General features: G+C 48.0%; 1 long non-coding RNA gene across 1 annotated transcript in view; it reads left to right on the top strand.

Moving 5' to 3' along the window:
- The first annotated feature begins 5,889 nt into the window (after positions 1-5,889).
- Positions 5,890-21,553, top strand: part of LOC147697887 (uncharacterized) — a 42,399-nt gene continuing 26,735 nt past the window's right edge. Inside the window, exons 1-2 of the long non-coding RNA XR_015299167.1 lie at positions 5,890-6,022; positions 19,466-19,758. This is a non-coding gene — a long non-coding RNA (uncharacterized LOC147697887). The remainder of the gene's footprint in view (positions 6,023-19,465; positions 19,759-21,553) is intronic.

Here is a 21,553-nt window from a genome sequence, read left to right as displayed (position 1 = left end):
GACCCTTGCTCATTGCACTATCAGGATTCAAGCAAACCGGGCCGAAGACGACTGGAATGCCAGAAACCGGTCCCCGGGAGCTTGTTTCCTTCCCAGTGTAAGAATTGGCTTTTGTAGTTTGGTTTGCCCTGTTCCCATCATGCACTGGGACAGGAACAGACTAATTTGCATACAGCCAGGTTCTGAAACTGGGATGGTGCAGTGAGCTAAAAAACGGTGTTGGATCTAGCCCTGATCTCTTGACTGGGTGAGAGCTTTCTGCTTAATTCAGAGACTCTGTCCCTCACCACCCCTTGTTGTAAATACTTTTAGAAGGTGGGCATTTCTTTGCTCTTACTGCTCTGTGTGCCTGCAGTCTGTCTTCAAAACACATCTGGGGTGGGTGACAGCTTCAATTTTTGCATTCTTTATAGACAGCCACAAACACAGAAAGGTTAGTTGTGCCTGAACACTCATCTGCATTCTGAATGTCCTTCCTGGGCAGGAAGGGAGGGATGATATGGTATTTGCAATTGAATAGGTAGTGTCCTGTTCCCACACAAAGAGCTGACTCCCCCTCCTTATAGTCAGGAGCCAAGGCTGGGAAGAAAAGTCTTCTGTGTACTGCAAACACAATTCTTTGAAGTCACCCCCACTTCAAAGGTGCAACTGGATATATGCACTTGTGCCCTGATCCCAGCAAATCAGACACTTCTGGACCTACAACTGGACTCTGTCATAAGAATTGATGTGCTGTGTCAAGGACTGACAGTAGGCTGAATTGCTGACCTGGAAGGCTTGCTTTTCTGCTGTACTGTCCTGCTACGTGCTGCTCTCTCACCGTGCTGAGGGGGAGCTGGACTCTGCCTTGCAACAGAAGTGATCTCCAAGGGCTTGTTGGCTTGTCTCCTGTTTCTTCATTTTCAGGGAACTCAAAGTTGCTACCCTTGCTCCTGTGCCTGGTTCACAGAAAGTGGACCCAGATACTGATACTTGCATAATGGTAATTGAAGCATCTTCAGTATGCATGAAGCACAAACGGCGCATCAACTCTGTTGTGGTTGTAGAACCTGGTGCATCACACTCATATTCACTGCATCGTGTCTGAAACCACCACTTTAAAACCAGCACATTGCCGCCACTGTGTGGAGAAGATTGGTGCATCATCCCTCTAGCATGGATTAACCCAGTGAATCTGCTTTGGAATCAATTCAATCAGAGCGGGCATTTACATAATGGACCGACGCATTGCCGCCACTGCGTGAACAAAATCGATGCATCACCTTGCCTGCGGGCCCGACATCGATGCATCGCTCCTTTGTACCCCGCATCTCACCATTGCAACCAGGATCAAGGTACTCTGATCATAGGGGCCTGCTTGGTTCTTGTCTCCGGCCTGCGTTCTATTTCAGCCAGCTTGAACTGTTGACTTTGTTCTGGTCCAGCACGATCTCAAGTAACCCATATCGCTATTGCTTCTAAGCACTATTTTTACACCTATTCTTTAAGTTCCCATAAGGAGCATTACATTCAATTCTCGGATACAAATTTTAAGAAATTGGGTTACTCGTTAAATGGGGGTGAAACCCTACGCAGGCAGCAACCACAATTCTTGTTAGGGTGAAACACAGGCAAATCCCAAATCAGGCTTATAGCAACAAGCAGAGGTGGGATATGATCCAGCTACAGAAGACATGGCTCTCCTGTAAGGAAAAACAGATTGGATTTGAACTTTGCATTGCAACAATCAATGTCTAAATCTATGTTCATTATTACTCTTGCTCAAAAAAATGTGAAAGAAATTGGGTTGTTGGTTGAGGTGTATAAAACCCTACTCAATTAGCAATCACAATCCTAGTCAGGGGGAAGTGACATATGAACCCTAAAGTAACCTGTGAGTAACCCTCTGGTAGCTTGGCAACAAAACAGCCAGGCTTAAATTAGAGACAATGTGTGAAGTATTTAGGGAGCATGGAAATAAAGTGTAAACACCACACAAGAAAGATCCCACACCAATTGAGAAAAATAGAATAAGTAATAGATTATTTGAAACCAAAACAACAGAAATGCAATCAGTAGAACCAAAGATATACCATTTAAAAAATGTAGGTGAAAACAGTGTTTTTAAGTGTTAAGCACCAACTGTGATTATCTGGTTGTGCCAGACCAGGAAAAAGTCACAAGTTCAGGCCAACCACATTAGAGTGTGAGCTGCATACAAGGACCAAGTTAGGCCTGCTGAGCAAAGTTTCTTAAATCCGGTTGGGGAGCTGTGAGAGATCACTCTTCGAGGATGGATCATGAGGTGGCGGTTCTGAAAGAGGAGCGGGCTGTGTTGTGATGTCCTGCATTAGAGATGCATGATGCAGCTGCGGCTCCAATGAAGCCGTCGACAGGGGTTGCAATGCGTGGTTCTCCATCATCATCCTCAGATGGTGCAGGTGAAGGCTTGCGATGCAAAATCCTGCATTGGGGATATGTTGCACAGTGAACTGCGAATCGAGGTCCTGCATCATGGATGCGTCATGCAGGGGCGTTTCCAATGTGGAACTGTGAAGAGATGCAGAGTGCTGTATCGGTTCTGGCCAAGAGACCACAGCTGGGCTGTCAGAGGACTTTCAGGTCCAGTTTCCAAGGGTCCAGGACTGGGGTGGCATGACTTTGGGGAGCAAGACACACAGCAGACAGATTCTAGGTGCTGGGTTCACTATAGTTGGAGCCTTTCCTGTCCCTGAATCTCTGACCAGGAGGGCAGCCAGCTTGCCCTTTGAGTCACTCTGCTGGGTTTGAGAGGCAAGTACAGTATTTCTCTGTCAGGCAGCAGGACAACAGAGTAGCCATCCTTCTTGCAGCAGAGCAGCACAGCAGTCCTTCTGTTTCTGCCACTGGTCCAGAGGTGTACTGAAGAGTTGGGTCTGAGCGTCCAGTATTTATACATAGTGTCAGCTTTGAAGTAGGAGAAGGTTCTAGGGGCTTCCACTCCAATAAATGTTTTAAATATCCTGCCTCCCTGCCCTGGCCCCAACTTCTATGGAGGGATAATAGACTGATGTGAAACCCTTTGTGAGTGTGCGGAAGCAGAGCCTTTGTTATGTGCATGTGTGACCGTGACAGCTCCTCCCCCTATCAAGTCTGAGATGGACCATCTTACCAACACTTATTGCCCTCTCGTCTTACTGTCTGGAAGCAATACATAAATACCGACTGCCAGCTACACCAAGTCATGTGAACAAGGATACCAGCTACAGACACCAGATGGTTGGGACAAGAAAATGCCAACTTACATAATAGTGAGATTTTCAGAATTGCAACTAAAAATCTGACTTTATCACAAAAGATGGTTTTAAATTACAATTCTTCTTCTGCCTACCTGCTCCCAATTGGAAGTTATCACTTATTAAATTTTGTACGGCAGCCCAATGTTATCCTATGAGAGAGCCAGGCCTTGCAGTTATGAAAAACGAATTTAAGATATTATCACTACCAGGACATGTGAAACTTAAAAGTATGTGCCCACCGTTTTAAATACACTTAACCCTTCCCTCTGGGGTGTGTAGGGCCTACACTAGGGCTGATTTACATGTATTAAATAGGAATGTTTAGGTCTGGCCAAAGATTTATTTTCACTGTTCGAAATGTCAGTTTAAAATTGCACTCACTGGCTGAAATGACAGGCCACTTAAGTGGGTCGCAAAGTTAGTCCAGAGATCCAATAGTAGCATTTCATTTATAGTCCCTGAGTACAGATAAAACCACTTTACTAGGGACTTATACGTAAATTAAATGTACCAATTGAGTTTAAGCCATATTTTAGAGAGTGATCACACACACTTTAGCACTGGTCAGCAGTGGTAAAGTGCACAGAGTCTTAAGCCCAACAAAAATGAGATCAGCAAAAATGGAGGAGTAGGGCAAACGTTTTGGGGGAAGATCACTCTAAAATTGACAAATCTAACAAATGTATATCCATACTTTCCAGACACTATCTAGGGATGTTCCTCATTTTCTATACAATCAGCGAATCTTTTGAAATCAGTATCACTGTACATGCGCAAGCCAAGTGGGATTTTTTTATTTTTTGAACTGCGAGCCATCAGCAGCAGACTCGACTACGGCAAGGCACACTATGCCAGAACTACCCAGAAATTACTAAAGAAACTGCAGAACATCCAGAATGCCTCTGCCAGACTCACACTAAGCATCCCATGTTGCCACCACATTACCGGCCACCTGAGAGATCTTTAATGGATACCTACCAACCTAAGAATTTCCTTCAAGTTCCTCATGTATGCCTACAAAGCCCACCACAAAGACAGACCTGCAGACCTCAACCACCGCCTCTCCTTCTACACTGCCAGAATACAGCTCCACCTCGGCCAACTGGCCCTAGCCACTGTCCTACGGATCCGCAGACCATGGCTGGAGGAAGATCCTTCTCCTACCTCGCTGCAAAGATCTGGATTCCCTGCCTCTTCACCTCAGGCAATCACCATCGCTGCCGCAATTCAGAAAGGGCCTTAAGACCTGTCTCTTCGACTGAACCGCTGATCTCCCTCTCCCCCTTAGTGCCTTGAAACCCTAACGGGTGAGTAGTCACGCTTTACAAGAAACTTGATTGATTGACCAAAACTTCGTTCTTCTTCATTAACCATTGAAATACACTCATGCAAGCTAGGTCTTGGTCAAACTGTATGGTAAATCGGAGCTACTTTAATGCTTTCTAAAAGGGCTAAATAGTAAATCAATGAGCATTAGTACAGGCATCCAATGCAGGTTCTGAATCAAACCTCTGTATCCGAAGAAGGGCTAACTGCTTAACACCAATGGAGACTTGTCTCATTTCTAGCTATACCCTCCTAACATCTGGTGGAACCCTCATCTTGTCACAAAATGTCCTTATATACATGCCATAGTGTCTCATGCCCTGGTGAGATAACAACTACCACTGCGGCACACCAGAAGAGCTCGATGGATGGGCAACTCTGGATGACCGAGCTGATCATTTTCATGATCAGGATCTTCTGGCTAGGCATAAAAATATGTATCAAACCCTCAACTCTTCGCTTACATATACATCATAGGATGGACTGGCGTTGCAAATCCATTTTCCTTTGCCTTGCGTAGAGACCACCGTGGGGCACTGACACTTCAGTTGACTGCTTCACCCATCCTGATCTGGACTTTAATTATGTCTGATTGAACTATAAGCTCCTACTTAAAGACTCGAGTCTAGCCTCGGAGACAGCCTCCTCTGATCTGGGCTAGATTGTTCGTCACATTCGCTTTAGGACTAGGAGTGTCAATAAATGAAGAAATCTAACCTGAAAACATCAGATGGAAACTTGAAGGCATCTGCCAATGACACGTCAAATCCCCAGACATCCCGCACGCGTAGGGGCGGTGTCTGTGTACACCACTCCGAGCGACGCCTGGAGGCTCACTTATGTAACCAAATGCCTCACACTTCTACCTTCTACAAACTCTGCCAACCCCGATTGTCTACTCCGGCCTGTGAAAGCAAAAAGCGCTGCGTGACCCGCTCTGGTTATAGAGGAATGCCGTGACTGGAAAGTACTATTTACCAAGGACCACATTTCTGAAGCGTTACTGACACCTCCGGCATAAATCCTAATTTATACTTGCGCCGCTGAACTCTGCCTTGTTGCACGACCTCACGCAAGAAAACAAGTAGCTATTTCTAAACTGAGCCGGTTTCTTTACCTCCTGTTTGTTAAGAAATGAGCTGCAGGCAGGAGAAGAGGTCAGTGGCGTGCAATGTTCAAAAATATTCACCCGATAAATGTCTCAAGCCCACGCCCCCTCTTGCAAACTGTGATTAAAGTATTATAGAGAATGACCGATCACGTCACGCGACTTCCCTATAAAACCTTGCCACTGACTCTCCCATCTGTAGCAGGAAGAGTCCAGCATCCGGGTCCCTAGAGAGCAGCAGCGCCTGAGATGCAGTCACTTACCATGAAACTTCTACTCTTCTCCGCAGTTCTGGCTGTTGCCCTGGCCCGTCCAGGCCGTGGCCCTAACGGTAAGCGTGAAGGCATCTGCATGACGTTCATGATACAGTCCCGAATCCTTCCTCTCCTAGTGGATGGATTGGTGGAGAGAAAAAAGCAAGGGAGCACGAATGTTGTGTTTAGTTAAATGAATGGATGGAAGGGCGGACGGTTGATTGGAGGGATAGACAAGTTGAATAAATGGATGGAAGGTTGTAGTGATGGGTGAAAGGATGGATGGATTAATGGATATGAGTTTTAGCAGGATAGATAGAATGGACGAATAACATGAAATATGGCTAATATTCAGAAATGATGAATTAATGTAAAAGATGAAAACATGGATGAGTGATTGAGAAATGGATACAATAAGGTGCAGAGGGTGTTATTTAACAATAGAAGGCTAAACGTAGACAATGTCTGAGGGAGCGAACCGGCGAGCTAGGCAGGTTTAAGCAGATAAGTGATGGAGCCCAAACAACAGTAGGTGTGTCATATGTGGCAAAAATACCACATTACAAGGACCCCTGATCTAAAGCATTTATGAAAATTAATATTATGGAAGGTGGATCTAAAATACGTGAATCTGTCTCTGTGCAGTGGCATAACATTAGCTCCCGCGGGGTAGCCCCTGCCGGCACTGCGCAGGAGCCCCAATCTGGGCCCAAAGTGTGGGGCCCCCCTCATGTTCTTTGCAGGGGGGCCCCTCAAGTTTTGTTACACCACTGGGTGTGTGAGGCAAGGAGAGGATCGCAGAGGTATCTTTTCATTATCTCTTCTGTGTCTGCTGGACGGCTGAGAGCATCCTTGCAAATAATGGTGGGCGTTAAGAGGCGCGAGGAAGAGGGCATCTTTGACATGCGAGATTTGAAAATGGCCAAACTAATCTTTTACAATCAGTAGTGTGGGGTGGGGCGATACAGGGCGTTTTCAGAATCAGTTTTGATTATATAGAGGGGAGGATGCAAAGAATATTTTATGAGTGGTGCACGTGAAAGGAAATGATGGCAGAGACACTTTTTTAATTCAGTGTTTTGTGTGGAGGGAGATAGCACAGGACACTTTTGCAATAAGTGGAATCTGTGCTGGGAAGAGCAAGTCAGAAATGTTAATTTTCAGATGTGTGTGGGTGTTTGTGTGCTAGTGAGTGTGCAAATGAAGGAAGGCGGAGCACCTTTGATATGAGAGCGTGACTAGTGGGGAGGTTGGGAAAGGACATCTTTGGAATTAGGGTTGTGTTTGGAGGAAGGGATAGCAGAAGGCTAATTGCAATCAATGGTCTACTTAGAGAGAAGTGTAGAAGATTTTATATATATATATATATATATATATATATATATATATATATATATATATATATATATATATATATATATATATATATATATATATATATATATTTTTTATATATATTTTTATTATGAATTGAATAATTGATAAGCACAGCAGGTCGCCTACAACCCTGGGGCCGGTAGCGTATATACATGTGATACATCACAGAGCTACTTTGCCCACATCCCGGGGGCCGGGCAGCGTTGTTCTTTAAGGGTTGCAGTTCCGATCCAGGTACAAAGTGTGTCTGCTGCATTCCAGTAATCTTAAGTAAATCTCAGAAATACATTTTTATAACAAACAAACAAAGAGGTATCAGCTCAGCCAGTCACTGTCAGGACTCAAACAATAGCGTCTATCACGACAATAAGGCTCTGAACCTGTTATCTTTCCGTCCCAGTACCCTCCTGCCAGCTACGGTTCCTGCTACTAATTTCTGCCCTTTGTTCCAAACACATCTATTAAGCAAAGCATGGCACCTTCCCCTGCCCAACATGTGCACCCTGCTCCACAAAGTAGATATATCCTCTATCGCGCTGGGGTATGAGTTCCCTCTTCTGGCTCTGTTATAGTCTTTGTCGCTGTGCGCCCTCCCCCGCCTTTCAAGTATGTGGTATAGAGTCCCCAAAAGTTCTTCGGTCTGCTCCGCGGCGGGAGTAGTTCGCTGAAGTTTTCTGATTGTGGGGCAAGAGTCCCCTTAACCAACACATTGCCACTCTACGTTTTGCCATCAGCAGGCCTCAGTCAGCCAGTCTGCGAACTGCCTTCAGCAATTTCTTAGAGTAACCCAACAACGCCACCGCCGGGTCCAGGGGATCTCCAACTCGGCAAGAGTGCTTATCTCCCGGAAAACGTTGTCCCAGAAGTGAAAAACACCAGTGCAACCCCACGCCACATGTATATAATCCGCCATCAGAGAACGACATCTGTCACAGGTTGAGTCCTCTCTCAGTCCTACCTGTGCAGTCTCTCTGGCGTATAGTACACCCTATTAATGTATTTGAAATGTATCAGTCTATGTTTGCTATGTAGTGATATGCGCCTGGTATTAGTGCAACAGTATAACCACATGTCATCGTCAATCGTTATGCCCAAGTCGCCAGGCCAACCTGGATTTAGTATATTGATTAGCTCTCTGGGACATTGGCAATCTATATATGTTGGAGACCAATTTGTAGGGGGATTTAGTTTTAATGATATACGATAGTTCTCGCAACTCAGGGGGCTCGTCTAAATCATCTCCTAGCTGTTAGCGCAGTGCTCTGCGCACTCTGTCACTTTGGAAGCTCTGCAGTAAAGTGGGTGCCTCTATAGCAGCCGTGGGCTCTCCCTAAGTTTTAGCGATGCCCACTGAAAACAAATCACCCACTTTGTGAATGCCCAGCGCTTGAAACGCCCGTACAACCCCTTTATCACTGAGGGGGGAGCAACCAGACCGCCCAGGCTGTAGGCATTTCTGGAGAATATAACAGTGCCCCCGCTTGCTGTTTCAACAGGCAGTGCCAGGCATGCCACGTCGAGTTCAGGGAGTCCAGGATCCCAGTTCTGCGATCCACCAGATGGAAGGGGGAGGGGGTCTGCGAACAGCCTCTCCAACCTAAGGTATGGTGTGTTATCTGCTCCATGAATCCAACTATGTGCTTGTGCACCCTGCTGCATCTCTGTAGTACAGCTCCAAATCGGGAGCCCCCAATCCCCCAAGATGGTATGGCAAAGTGAGTGTCCGCCATTGAACACAAGCCTGTTTGCCTGCCCAAACCAGTCTCACCATTTATTTATTAAGTCTGACAAAGAAGGAGCATGGAAGCACTATCGGTATATTTACGAACAAGAAGAGAAATCTAGGCAGCACTACCTTCTTCATGATGGAGACCCTACCAATTAACAATAGCGGCAGCCCAATCCAGGTTTCAATGTCATCTTCTAGTTTCGCTACGGCTGTCGGTAGTTTTCCCGAAAAACTATTTCTGAATCTGTGTGCAGTCTAATCTCAAAGTACCTATCGAATTGTCAGACCACAGCAGTGGGTACTCCATCTCAAAGGGTAAAGTGTCCAGTGTGAGCGGAAAGGCTTTGGATTTGGACCAATTGACCCTGAACCCCGAAATTTCCCCATAGTGTACCACTTCTCACAGTACCGGGGAAAGATTGTTTTCGGGGTCACTCACATATAGCAGGGTATCATCCGCATATGTTGACACCACGATTTCTAAGTAGGAAATCTAACACCTCTGTGGCCATGATATTCCCTGAGCGCGCACGCCAAAGGTTCCACAATTAAGGCATATAGCGTGGGTGACAAGGGGCAGCCCTACCGAGTTCCCCTGGCAATGGAAATGGCGCCAGTGACCAGGTTACCTAACGGATGCGTGCAGAGGGGGCATTGTACAACACCCTGATCATTTGCAAAAAGACAGGGCAAGTCCCATTCTGGTCAGCACCTGTTGCATAAAGGGCCATTCTACAGAGTCAAATGCCTTCTCTTTATCCAAGAAGACTGCTACCGCCTTTGTATCTTGTTGGACATGTTGCATTGTGCCAAAAACCATACGAAGGGTGTATGTGAGGTTTCTCTCAGGTACAAACCCTGCCTGTTCTGGAGCGACTAGTTCCGGGGTCAAAAGGGCTAGGCGGTTAGCCAAGATTTTCGCAAACAGCTTGGTGTCCATGTTAAGCAGGGAAACCGGACTGTAAGATCCGCATTCCTCAGGAGATTTACCTGGTTTGGGAATGGCTACCAAAATGGCTTCCCTCTTAGATTCCGGCATCTGTCCCGTTGCGCACATATCAACAAATAATACCACAATCTGAGGGAGCAGTAAGTCTATGAAGGTCTTATAAAAGTTCACTGTAAGACCATCTGCCCCTGGGGCACTTTTTGCCCTCATTCCCTTCAGTGCTTCCAGAATCTCGTCTTTTTCAATGGGTAGAGAGAGGAACTCTCTGTGTGTGTTTGAGAGAAAGGGTAACTTAATATGCTCCAAGTAGTTTATTACTTCCTCATTCATACACAACAGACGTGAGGCGTACAGGTCTGAGTAGTATTGTTTAAATCTATTGGCGACGTCCGCTTCTTCCGTAAGCAGATCATCCTCCTCTGACCTGATCGTGGTGATTGTGGTCTTGCCACATCTGGCTTTCAGCATATTAGCCAGGACAGATCCTGGCCTGTCTCCCTCTCCCGACACACGTGCTGAGGTGTATTTTCCTAAATGCAGTACCTTGATGTCTGCTGCCTCCTGGTACTGCTCTAGTGTTACCTTCATCGTGTCTGTGGTCTCCTTGTCCATCCCAGACAACTGACAAGTCTCCAATTCAAATTCACCCAATCTGCACTCCAGAGTTGATAGTCTCTGTCGAATGTCACGGAGCACCCTGAGTGTTTAGACATGACCACCCCCCTGATGTACACTATAAAGGCCTCCCGTACCGTCTGGAAACTATCCACTGACCCAATATTAGTGGCGAAAAATATATCTATCGCTTCTGCTATCTGTTCTTTAAAGAGGGGGTCCAGCAGTGAGTAAGGTGGAAAACGCCATGTGAACGGGGGGATTGTTTTTTTAGGGGTGGATAAGACCAACAGGAGAGGGGAGTGATCCAACAAAGTGTGCTGCAGAACCTGACAAGAACGGATCTGGGACAAGAGAGACGACGATGCGAGCCAGTAATCGATGCATGTGTGTAGGTCATAGTAAGCAGAGTAATGTGTGAAACCCCCCTCCAGCGGGTGAAGCTCTCGCCATACATCAATGAGGTCCGTGCTAATCATGACTCTTTCTATAGCTCTGACTGCCGTCGCCGGCCTCCGTGACGGGCCCCCCGATCTATCTACACTCGGGTTCCTGACAAGGTTGAAGTCACCTCCCCAGAGTATTTGTGTCGTCCCGCATCCACTCACAGTGTTAGCTAATGCAGTAAAAAACTCTGGGCAGTCATAGTTAGGGCCATACACATTAATCAAAAGTAGGTCCAGCCCCCTGCCCTTACATCTAGGGATCACAAACCTGCCGCCTGTGTCTGCTGTCAGCTGTAGCAGTGTGTATTCAGCTCTAGGATTCACCCATGTGATTACTCCTCTAGCATGAGTTGTGAAACCTGCTGTGTTAACATTACCCATTAGACCCCTGGGACGCATCATTGGGCTTTGCAGCGGAAGGTGCGTCTCCTGAAAAAAGGCGACATCTATGCTGTGCCTATTTAAATAGTTTAGCACTTTGCCCAGTTTACAGTGATCATTAAGACCCCTCCCATTCCATGACAACACTCTGAGGGAGTCTACAGGTCTCTGGTCAGTGGCTTCCCTAGTTGTTGCCATCTTGTCAGTCGTGCGTGTCATATCGTCCTGAGTCCTTTGGCTGATACCAGTAATGTATACCATGCAACATCTCGGCTGTCCTCTTTAACCCCCCCAAACCCCAACCGCATCCCCGCACTTCCCGCCCACAGCTGACCACCCCAACTCGGTCGCGTAGCATCCCCTATGGGGACCTCCCAATCCACCCCCTCCCATCCCCAACTTAGTTGACAGTGGTGGTGTTTGTCACTCGTGGGCAGAGGTCGCTCTATATACAATTATAAGCGCAATGCTGACTTCCCCCTGTCCTGACCTCCACACACCGACTTCCATCGTCACAGCTTTTTGCAGCATTACGTGTCATTGCAGTGCACCCATCCCCGAGTCATCGCCCTACTAGTAACGTACATCCTAATAAGCAATATTTGCGTCCACTGCTGAGGCTATAATTGGATCCCTGGGTTACCCTCTAACATCCATATGCCTGACGACAGTGGTTAGAAATGAAAAAGTCATACATATGGAAGTATAAATAAATGTCCGCCCCAGCATAACAATATATACAATCCTAACATATTTCCCTTCTCCCCCGTGATACTTATCAGCTGCCTGTAACAGGTTTAGACTCAGTCTTGATCATCAAGTGACCCCCCTGCCACCTCGTCCAGGAGCAACCGCTCTGGGCTCCGCCGCTGCTCCCTGCTCCAGTCTTTGAGCGCCTTCTGCAGAGCCTTTGGGTCTGTGAAGATGTGGAAGCGACCTTGTCTATTCACTCATAACTTGGCTGGGTACAGAAGCGCATAGTCAAAGCCCAACTCCCGTAACTATTTTTTCATGGGGACAAATTGCAGTCGTCCCTCTTGTACTCGGGTGGTGAAATCCGGATAGAGCGAGATATTTGATCCTTCATATGCCAGCATTTGTTTGTCCCTCGCCTTGTGTAGAGCAGCATCCCTGTCCCTGTAATTTAACAGTTTTGCTATGATTAGACGCAGCGGGGCTCCCGGCTTGGGATGGGGTCCCAGAGAGAGATGCACTCTCTCCACCACGAACATGTTCGAAAACACCTCTGTCCCCAACAGGTCAAGGAGAAGCTTCCTGACAAAGCGTTCCATATTGCCTGTTTGGGTCGTCTCCGGCAGGCCCGTGATCCGCAGGTTGCTACATCTCAGGCGGGCTTCCACGTCCTCTGATTTATTCTGCAGCACCCGCATAATCCTTCCCAGCTGTTTGTGTTCTGTATCCAGCATTGTCTGTGCCTCTTTAACTTCCGTGAGTCGCCGTTCGGACATATCCAGCCTCTCTGTGTGTTTGTCCAGCCACTCCCCCATTCTGTCCATCCGGTATGAGAGGGCGTCAATTTTCGTGCTCAGGGAAGAGATACCACTTTGCAATAGCTTTTGCATTGACAATACAAAACTTCCGATCTCCGGTTCGTCCTCCCTAGGGTTTGTGGACCCATTCGCCTCCTCCGCGGCAGTCTTGTGACTTAGAGCGTTTTTGTTCTAAGGACAACTTAGGCTGGGTCCTGTCCGTTCTACCCATCATCTTCTCGTATGTGGGGTGGCTGCGCAAGGACTGATGCGTGATACCACTAGGGGTGGGCGGCATTGGTGTAATCGCAATAACGCAAATCTCTGAGAACCGGTAAAAAATCTTTAGGAACACGCAGAAATTCCGTGAACACGCGGAATTGCTTGTTCCCAATGCTTTTTTACTGTTCGCAATTGCTGTTTGCGTGCTTGGGGGAAAATATATCACAAACACGCATTTGAGAACGCAAACAAGTAAAAAACTTCACAAAGTCACAGAACACAGAATTTTGGGCAATTTTGCGTTCTCCACGGAACCCGAAATTACCCAAATTCCACAAATTCCGCGAGCGGAACGGAATTTACCGCCCAGGCCTAGATACTACCCTGTACGCGAGCCTTCAGGGCAAGATTATGAGAGCCTGCGTGGGAAGCAACACTCAGGGCCTCTATCCAGCAGAATTCCTGCCACATGGAGCTCCGCCTAGCGTTGCTTGTATCTCATCTCATTATCACGCCACCTCTTCTCCAGGGGCCGTCCGGCTGAACTGCCCACCCCCGAGCAGTTCTTTGTATGGCCAGGCCTGACTACCAGCCACCTCCCTGTAGTGCTCTGTGCCCGGACTTCTTTGCCCCGCGGGGAAGTCGAATAGTCGTATAGAGCCTGCTGGGTGTGTCGGTGCCAGCAGGGATGATGTAGCTCACCACCGAGGTACCCCTGTGCCAACAACCACCACGGCCCGGCCTAGCTTGTACCTTTAGGCCTCGCTGCCAATAGCCTGTTATCCCCAGTCATGCTTACTTCAGATCTGCATCACCCAGTCTCCCGATGTGGGCTCCAGCCCGCACAAATTTCTATAGGACTGCAGTTACCACACCCCGCAGAGCCCCCAGCAGTGGCCGGTGCTCATGTACCTCCTGGCAGCACACTGAAAGGCAGCGCGCTGGGCTTCCAGCAGTCAGGATTAACAATGACACTTGCTGGGGCAGGGCAATATCCATCTAGGTCCCCCGCCTCAGCCCTGGTAGACCCACAATGCCTGGCTGTGTCACTGTCTGCCAATTGACTCTGGTGTATGCCCTTCAATGCTGTGCTTCACAGATCTCCACATTAAGCGCTGACCTTCGCAGCACTCACTTCTGTCGTGGGGTGCTCACTCCATGCATGCCCGCATGACAGGAGACGTTCTGGGACCCCTCAGATGCGCAGAGAATGGCAGCGCCGCTCGGCCTCACGTCTCCGCCCCGCTGTTAAGCTGTGCACCTCTGCGTGGTGCCCCTCTGCGCTTGCTCATGCGGTCGTCCCAGCCACCAGTTACCTCCGCAAGAGGCTGCCTCACTGCATTTCGCCGTGGCTCTGGCCGGGTCAGTCTCGACGGAGGGGGGGGAAGGGGCGGAACACTGCTCTGTCAACGGCAGTGGACCGCGCGGCTTTCACCCTAACAGTGCCGCGGTGGACCCACATGCCGTTATGAAGTCAGCGGCAGCACCTTCAGCAGCCCCGTCAGGCCGCGCCGGATACCGCAGTGGAGGAATTCCGTAGACGGAGAGGCCCGGCCCGGACAGGCCACTCGCCTCCATACGCACAGGCACGCAGCTCCACCCCACATCCAACTCCAGTCCGGGGACCAGCCCCGAACTGTCGCCTTATCTCCAGGCTGGAAGGGTCTAGGAGGGTCGGGGTTCAATCTGCAAGTTGTGGGAACTTTCCGGTATCGAGGTGTCTATCCAACTGCGAATATGCAGCGGTGGGTGAAAGGATAGTTAAAGAATGCCTGAACGGTGTTGTGAAGCTCCAGGCTCAAGCCGCCATCTTTGTCGTGAGCCGAGCTCCGTCAAGTGTAGAAGATTATATATTTACAATAAACTGCATGCAGAGTAAAAAATTAAGGCATCTTCACAATTAGAGTTGTGTGTATGTGTGAAGGGGAGAATGGGAATGGACATATGTACAACATGTCTTTCTTTCTTTGTATCCGTGGATATCAGGATGGCAGCAGACATCAAGAAAATTAGCAGCTGTGTGCAAGAGAGGGTGCCAGAGGACATTTGCTAATCAGAGGACTGTGTGGAAGAGAGGGTGGCAGAGGATATCTCCAGAATCAGAGCTCTGTGTGGAAGAGAAGGTTGCAGAGGGCATCTTTCCAATGAAGTTTTTGTGTAAGAGAAGGTGGTAAAGGACATCTCCAGCATCAGAGCTCTGTGTGTAAGAAAGTGTGGCAGATGACATCCACAGAGTCAGAGCTCTGTGTGGAAGAGAGAGTGGCAGATGACATCCACAGAATCAGAGCTCTGTGTGGAAGAGAGGGTGGTGGACGACATCCACAGAATCAGAGCTCTGTGCGTAAGAGAGGGTGGCGGACGACATCCACAGAATCAGAGCTCTGTGTGGAAGAGAGGGTGGCGGACGACATCCACAGAATCAGAGCTCTGTGTGGAAGAGAGGGTGGCGGATGACATCCACAGAATCAGAGCTCTGTGTGGAAGAGAGGGTGGCGGACGACATCCACAGAATCAGAGCTCTGTGTGGAAGAGAGGGTGGCGGACGACATCCACAGAACCAGAGCTCTGTGTGGAAGAGAGAGTGGCAGAGGACATCCACAGAATCAGAGCTCTGTGTGGAAGAGAGAGTGGTAGAGGACATCCACAGAATCAGAGCTCTGTGTGGAAGAGAGGGTGTCGGACGACATCCACAGAACCAGAGCTCTGTGAGGAAGAGAGGGTGGCAGACGACATGCACAGAATCAGAGCTCTGTGTTTAGGAGAGTATGGCAGCGGACATCCACAGAATCAGAGATCTGTGTGGAAGAGAGGGTGGGGGCGACATCCACAGAATCAGAGCTCTGTGTGGAAGAGAGGGTGGCAGAGGACATCCACAGAATCAGAGTTCTGTGTGTAAGAGAGGGTGGCGGATGACATCCACAGAATCAAAGCTCTGTGTGGAAGAGAGGGTGGCGGACGACATCCACAGAATCAAAGCTCTGTGTGGAAGAGAGGGTGGCGGACGACATCCACAGAATCAAAGCTCTGTGTGGAAGAGAGGGTGGTGGACGACATCCACAGAATCAAAGCTCTGTGTGGAAGAGAGGGTGGCGGAGGACATCCACAGAATCAGAGCTCTGTGCGTAAGAGAGGGTGGCGGACGACATCCACAGAATCAGAGCTCTGTGTGGAAGAGAGGGTGGCGGACGACATCCACAGAATCAGAGCTCTGTGTGGAAGCGAGGGTGGCGGATGACATCCACAGAATCAGAGCTCTGTGTGGAAGCGAGGGTGGCAGACGACATGCACAGAATCAGAGCTTTGTGTGAAAGGGAGGGTGGCGGACGACATCCACAGAATCAAAGCTCTGTGTGGAAGAGAGGGTGGTAGAGGGCATCTCCAGAATCTGAGCTCTAAGTGGAATAGAGGGTGGCAGACGACATCCACAGAATCAGAGCTCTGTGTGGAAGAGAAGGTGGCAGAGGACATCCACAGAATCAGAGCTCTGTGTGGAAGAGAGGGTGGCTGACGACATCCACAGAATCAGAGCTCTGTGTGGAAGAGAGGGTGGCAGATGACATCCACAGAATCAGAGCTCTGTGTGGAAGAGAGGGTGTCGGACGACATTAACAGAACCAGAGCTCTGTGAGGAAGAGAGGGTGGCAGACGACATGCACAGAATCAGAGCTCTGTGTTTAGGAGAGTATGGCAGCGGACATCCACAGAATCAGAGATCTGTGTGGAAGAGAGGGTGGGGGCGACATCCACAGAATCAGAGCTCTGTGTGGAAGAGAGGGTGGCAGAGGACATCCACAGAATCAGAGTTCTGTGTGTAAGAGAGGGTGGCAGACGACATCCACAGAATCAAAGCTCTGTGTGGAAGAGAGGGTGGCGGACGACATCCACAGAATCAAAGCTCTGTGTGGAAGAGAGGGTGGCGGACGACATCCACAGAATCAAAGCTCTGTGTGGAAGAGAGGGTGGTGGACGACATCCACAGAATCAAAGCTCTGTGTGGAAGAGAGGGTGGCAGACGACATGCACAGAATCAGAGCTCTGTGTTTAGGAGAGTATGGCAGCGGACATCCACAGAATCAGAGATCTGTGTGGAAGAGAGGGTGGGGGCGACATCCACAGAATCAGAGCTCTGTGTGGAAGAGAGGGTGGCAGAGGACATCCACAGAATCAGAGTTCTGTGTGTAAGAGAGGGTGGCGGATGACATCCACAGAATCAAAGCTCTGTGTGGAAGAGAGGGTGGCGGACGACATCCACAGAATCAAAGCTCTGTGTGGAAGAGAGGGTGGTGGACGACATCCACAGAATCAAAGCTCTGTGTGGAAGAGAGGGTGGCGGACGACATCCACAGAATCAGAGCTCTGTGTGGAATAGAGGGTGGCGGACGACATCCACAGAATCAAAGCTCTGTGTGGAAGAGAGGGTGGTGGACGACATCCACAGAATCAAAGCTCTGTGTGGAAGAGAGGGTGGCGGACGACATCCACAGAATCAGACCTCTGTGTGGAAGAGAGGGTGGCGGACGACATCCACAGAATCAGAGCTCTGTGTGGAAGAGAGGGTGGCGGACGACATCCACAGAATCAAAGCTCTGTGTGGAAGAGAGGGTGGTGGAGGACATCCACAGAATCAAAGCTCTGTGTGGAAGAGAGGGTGGCGGACGACATCCACAGAATCAGAGCTCTGTGCGTAAGAGAGGGTGGCGGACGACATCCACAGAATCAGAGCTCTGTGTGGAAGAGAGGGTGGCGGACGACATCCACAGAATCAGAGCTCTGTGTGGAAGAGAGGGTGGCGGACGACATCCACAGAATCAGAGCTCTGTGTGGAAGAGAGGGTGGCGGATGACATCCACAGAATCAGAGCTCTGTGTGGAAGAGAGGGTGGCTGACGACATCAACAGAATCAGAGCTCTGTGTGAAAGGGAGGGTGGCGGACGACATCCACAGAACCAGAGCTCTGTGTGGAAGAGAGAGTGGCAGAGGACATCCACAGAATCAGAGCTCTGTGTGGAATAGAGGGTGGCAGGCAACATCCACAGAAACAGAGCTCTGTGTGCAAGAGAGGGGGGCAGAGGACATCCACAGAATCAGAGCTCTGTGTGGAATTGAGGGTGGCAGACGACATCCACAGAATCAGAGCTCTGTGTGGAAGAGAGGGTGGCAGACGGCATCCACAGAATCACAGCTCAGTGTGGAAGAGAGGGTGGCAGACGGCATCCACAGAATCAGAGCTCTGTGCATAGGAGAGGGTGGCAGAGGGCATCCACAGAATCAGAGCTCTGAGTGGAAGAGAGGGTGGCAGATGACATCCACAGAATAAGAGCTCTGTGTGGAAGAGAGGGTGGCAGAGGACTTCTCCAGAATTAGAGCTCTGTGTGAAAGGGAGGGTGACAGAGGGCATCTTTACAATGAGGTGTTTGTGTAAGAGAGGGTGGCAGAGGGCATCTCCAGATTCAGAGCTCTGTGTTGAAAGGAAGGTGGATGAGACATATTTTTAATCAGAGGTTTGAGTGAATAAGAGGGAGTCAAATGGCTTTTTTATAATCGGGTGTTTGTGTGGACGAGAGGGCTGTGGAGGACATCTTTGTAATCAGAGGCATGTGTGAAAGAGAGTGGGGCAGAGGATATCGTTATCATAGGATTGTGTGGAAAAGTGGGTGACCACGGGCATATTTGTAATCAGAGGTTGGTGTTAGAGAAAGGGTACAGAGGGCTTGGTTAGAATGAGTTGTTTGTGGAAGGAAGGATGGTAAAAGGCTTCTTTACTATCAGTTAAAATTGCTGACACTTTTTGAAAGCATTGATTAGCCCAGTTATTCTTTAAACCACTCACTTATAAATCACTCACCAACTAATTCAGCCTGTAGATTGGTGATGTATTGGTTCTCTGATGCATCAGCTGATGTGGTCAAGGTTTAATTAAGTGGTCCATTGTGTGTTATATCCATCAATTCATTCAATACTCTTGATGGTTATCTGAGGTAATAGAAAATAAAGAACATTTGCTCTGATCTCACAGGAAAGGCAAGGGCATATCAGGTTAAATGGCATATCATGTATAATAATAGCTGAAGGAAGCTGTGACTCCCAGAGCTTCATCCTGTTTATAATCTTTACATAGTGTTCCAGCACAAAGATATCATCAGTTCCATCTGCAAAGTCACACTTTGATACCCCATTCTCTCTGCACAGTAGCCCACATTTGCCTCAGGGGCAATTTCACCATCCCCTGCTTTTATTACCCTGGGCTGCCACCTATAGTTATCCATCCTAGAACCAGTCCTTACTAACTGCATGTATGTGTCTCTATCTAGGACCAAGTAGCAGTGAACGTAGTGGTCCTCCCCAAGGTCTGCCAGTCAACACTTTGCCCCCTCTGCATAATGCTGGTCTGGGCAGTGCCGTCCATCAAACTGAGAGAGAGAACCATGACTCTGGGGATAGAGCACTGAGAAGCCAGCCTCCTCCACCCCCATCTGAGAGACCAGATAATGAGAGAGACCATCCACGTCCATCTACCAATGCACCCGTCAGAGGCACCAATCAGCCCCGTCCTGAACCAACTCACAACCAAGCTGAAAACCGACCACGCCACTGAAAACATTGGGTGAGTATCCAACAGATTATCAGTGTAAATAATATTGTAGACAATGTAGGAGGTTATTTATAAAATTTTAGAGAAATATTTGTACAATGTGGAATTGCTTCCTTGCTAAAATCAAATTTCAGTAAACAGGATTATTCACAGCAGTATAAATGCTTGCTTGTATATGTTTGGATGTATACAGATGTAAAGTAGAGGATGGCCCAATTCATCAAGAGAGGTTGGGGCTTGGCAGCTCGATAAAGGAGAAGGGAGACCAAGGCACACAGGGAAGAGTAGACTGATCTTTGAGTGGGAGTAGGGGGTGGAGAGTGGTAGGCACTTCGGTGGAGGAAGGTTGGCTCTGGATATGGGATAGGCTGCAGAGTTGGACACACCTCAGATGCATCTGAGAACTGGGAAGTTAACGGATGTATCCAAATCAGATATTTCTTTTCAAAATCATAGTGGTATAAATGATTATCAGAACAATCCTAACATTATCTTTTGAACTTTACTGATCCCACAAAAACAACTGAATAACTCAAAATAATCTGTAAGCTGTACAGTGCACTACGAATGGAACCACATTTTCAGATCATGAACATGCAACATGTTTGAAGAGCTTTAATACAAACAAGGCCAAACACAATGGCTACATTTTTGGCCCGGGAACCCATCTAGTTGGGTTCAGTTCACAACTTTGGCATTCAACCAAAAAACCTAGCACTTCTAGGAAAATCTCTTTACGTACCTGTGCCTCAAATTATAAATAAGACAAAAAATGTCCAGGATGAGAAACATGGAAGAGTGGTGACCTAGTTCAACACTAAGCTCTAAGGTTGGGTGCCCAATGCCAGCTCAATCAAGTATCCAACTCATCCTTAAAGATGTTCTACTTCCATCTGTAGAAAGCAGTTATGCATCCAAGTTAGATTAATTTGGAGTCTTTTGGTCATCAGTGGAGGGTTTTCTGTTCGCTTGCAACTTTTTGGTACCTGTGAATGCTGCTAACAGTGGAAAGGTATGACTTATTGGTATTCATTAATCAAGGTCCAAGATCTTACCCTTTCTGATCTTCACTGCAACACCATGATAACGTGCTATTTGTTAAGAAAACCACCATGTTTCGACTTGCTACCCATGAAGCTCTAATCCCTGGGTCTATATTAGACCTGGAATTAACCCTGAAACCGCCACAACAAATGGCGTAAAGGTAAATGCAGCTGTGGCCTACAGAGGCAAACCCAAAATCGTTAGCTCTCACAGCTTCAGACATTTTACCAGCACACAATGATTTTAAAAAGGTCCAAAAGGAAGATCAATCCAAGGGACTAATCCAAGGAAGAAGTATCATTTGTCTTTATACCACCATGGCAGAAGCAGAGCTGACAAAATTATGGATTATCTCTGCGGAAAAGGCCACAAAGTTCTCAATATCGGTTGCTGAGAATGAGTTTATTATGTCACAAGAACGTCTTGCCAGGTCTAGGAAAGAACTATATCCTTGCAGGCTCTTCCTGCAGGAATAGTGATGTTGCAAACAACGTCCAAAGATCAGGACTCAGTCACAATGGACCCTCTCAATTTAGTGAATCCAGACCAACACTCTAGTGAAATTTCTCTGCATCCCGCTGTTGATCTAGGAGTATAGTCAAGTACTCAGATATTGTTACCCTTATGGCCTCTCACTGATAGCTCACCTCAGGATTTTTTATAATAATTCCCCTGGTGGAAATATAAACATTTTTTAGACAATTTGAAAGAACAGACTGTAAAACCTCTCCAACATTGGTGATTATTATGGAAGCTTTAGCTC

This window comes from Lissotriton vulgaris, chromosome 8 (assembly GCF_964263255.1).
Source record: "Lissotriton vulgaris chromosome 8, aLisVul1.2, whole genome shotgun sequence".
Lineage (NCBI taxonomy): Eukaryota > Metazoa > Chordata > Amphibia > Caudata > Salamandridae > Lissotriton > Lissotriton vulgaris.
The sequence above is the reverse complement of the archived record's forward strand: the minus strand, read 5'-3'. Positions and strand labels throughout refer to the sequence as shown.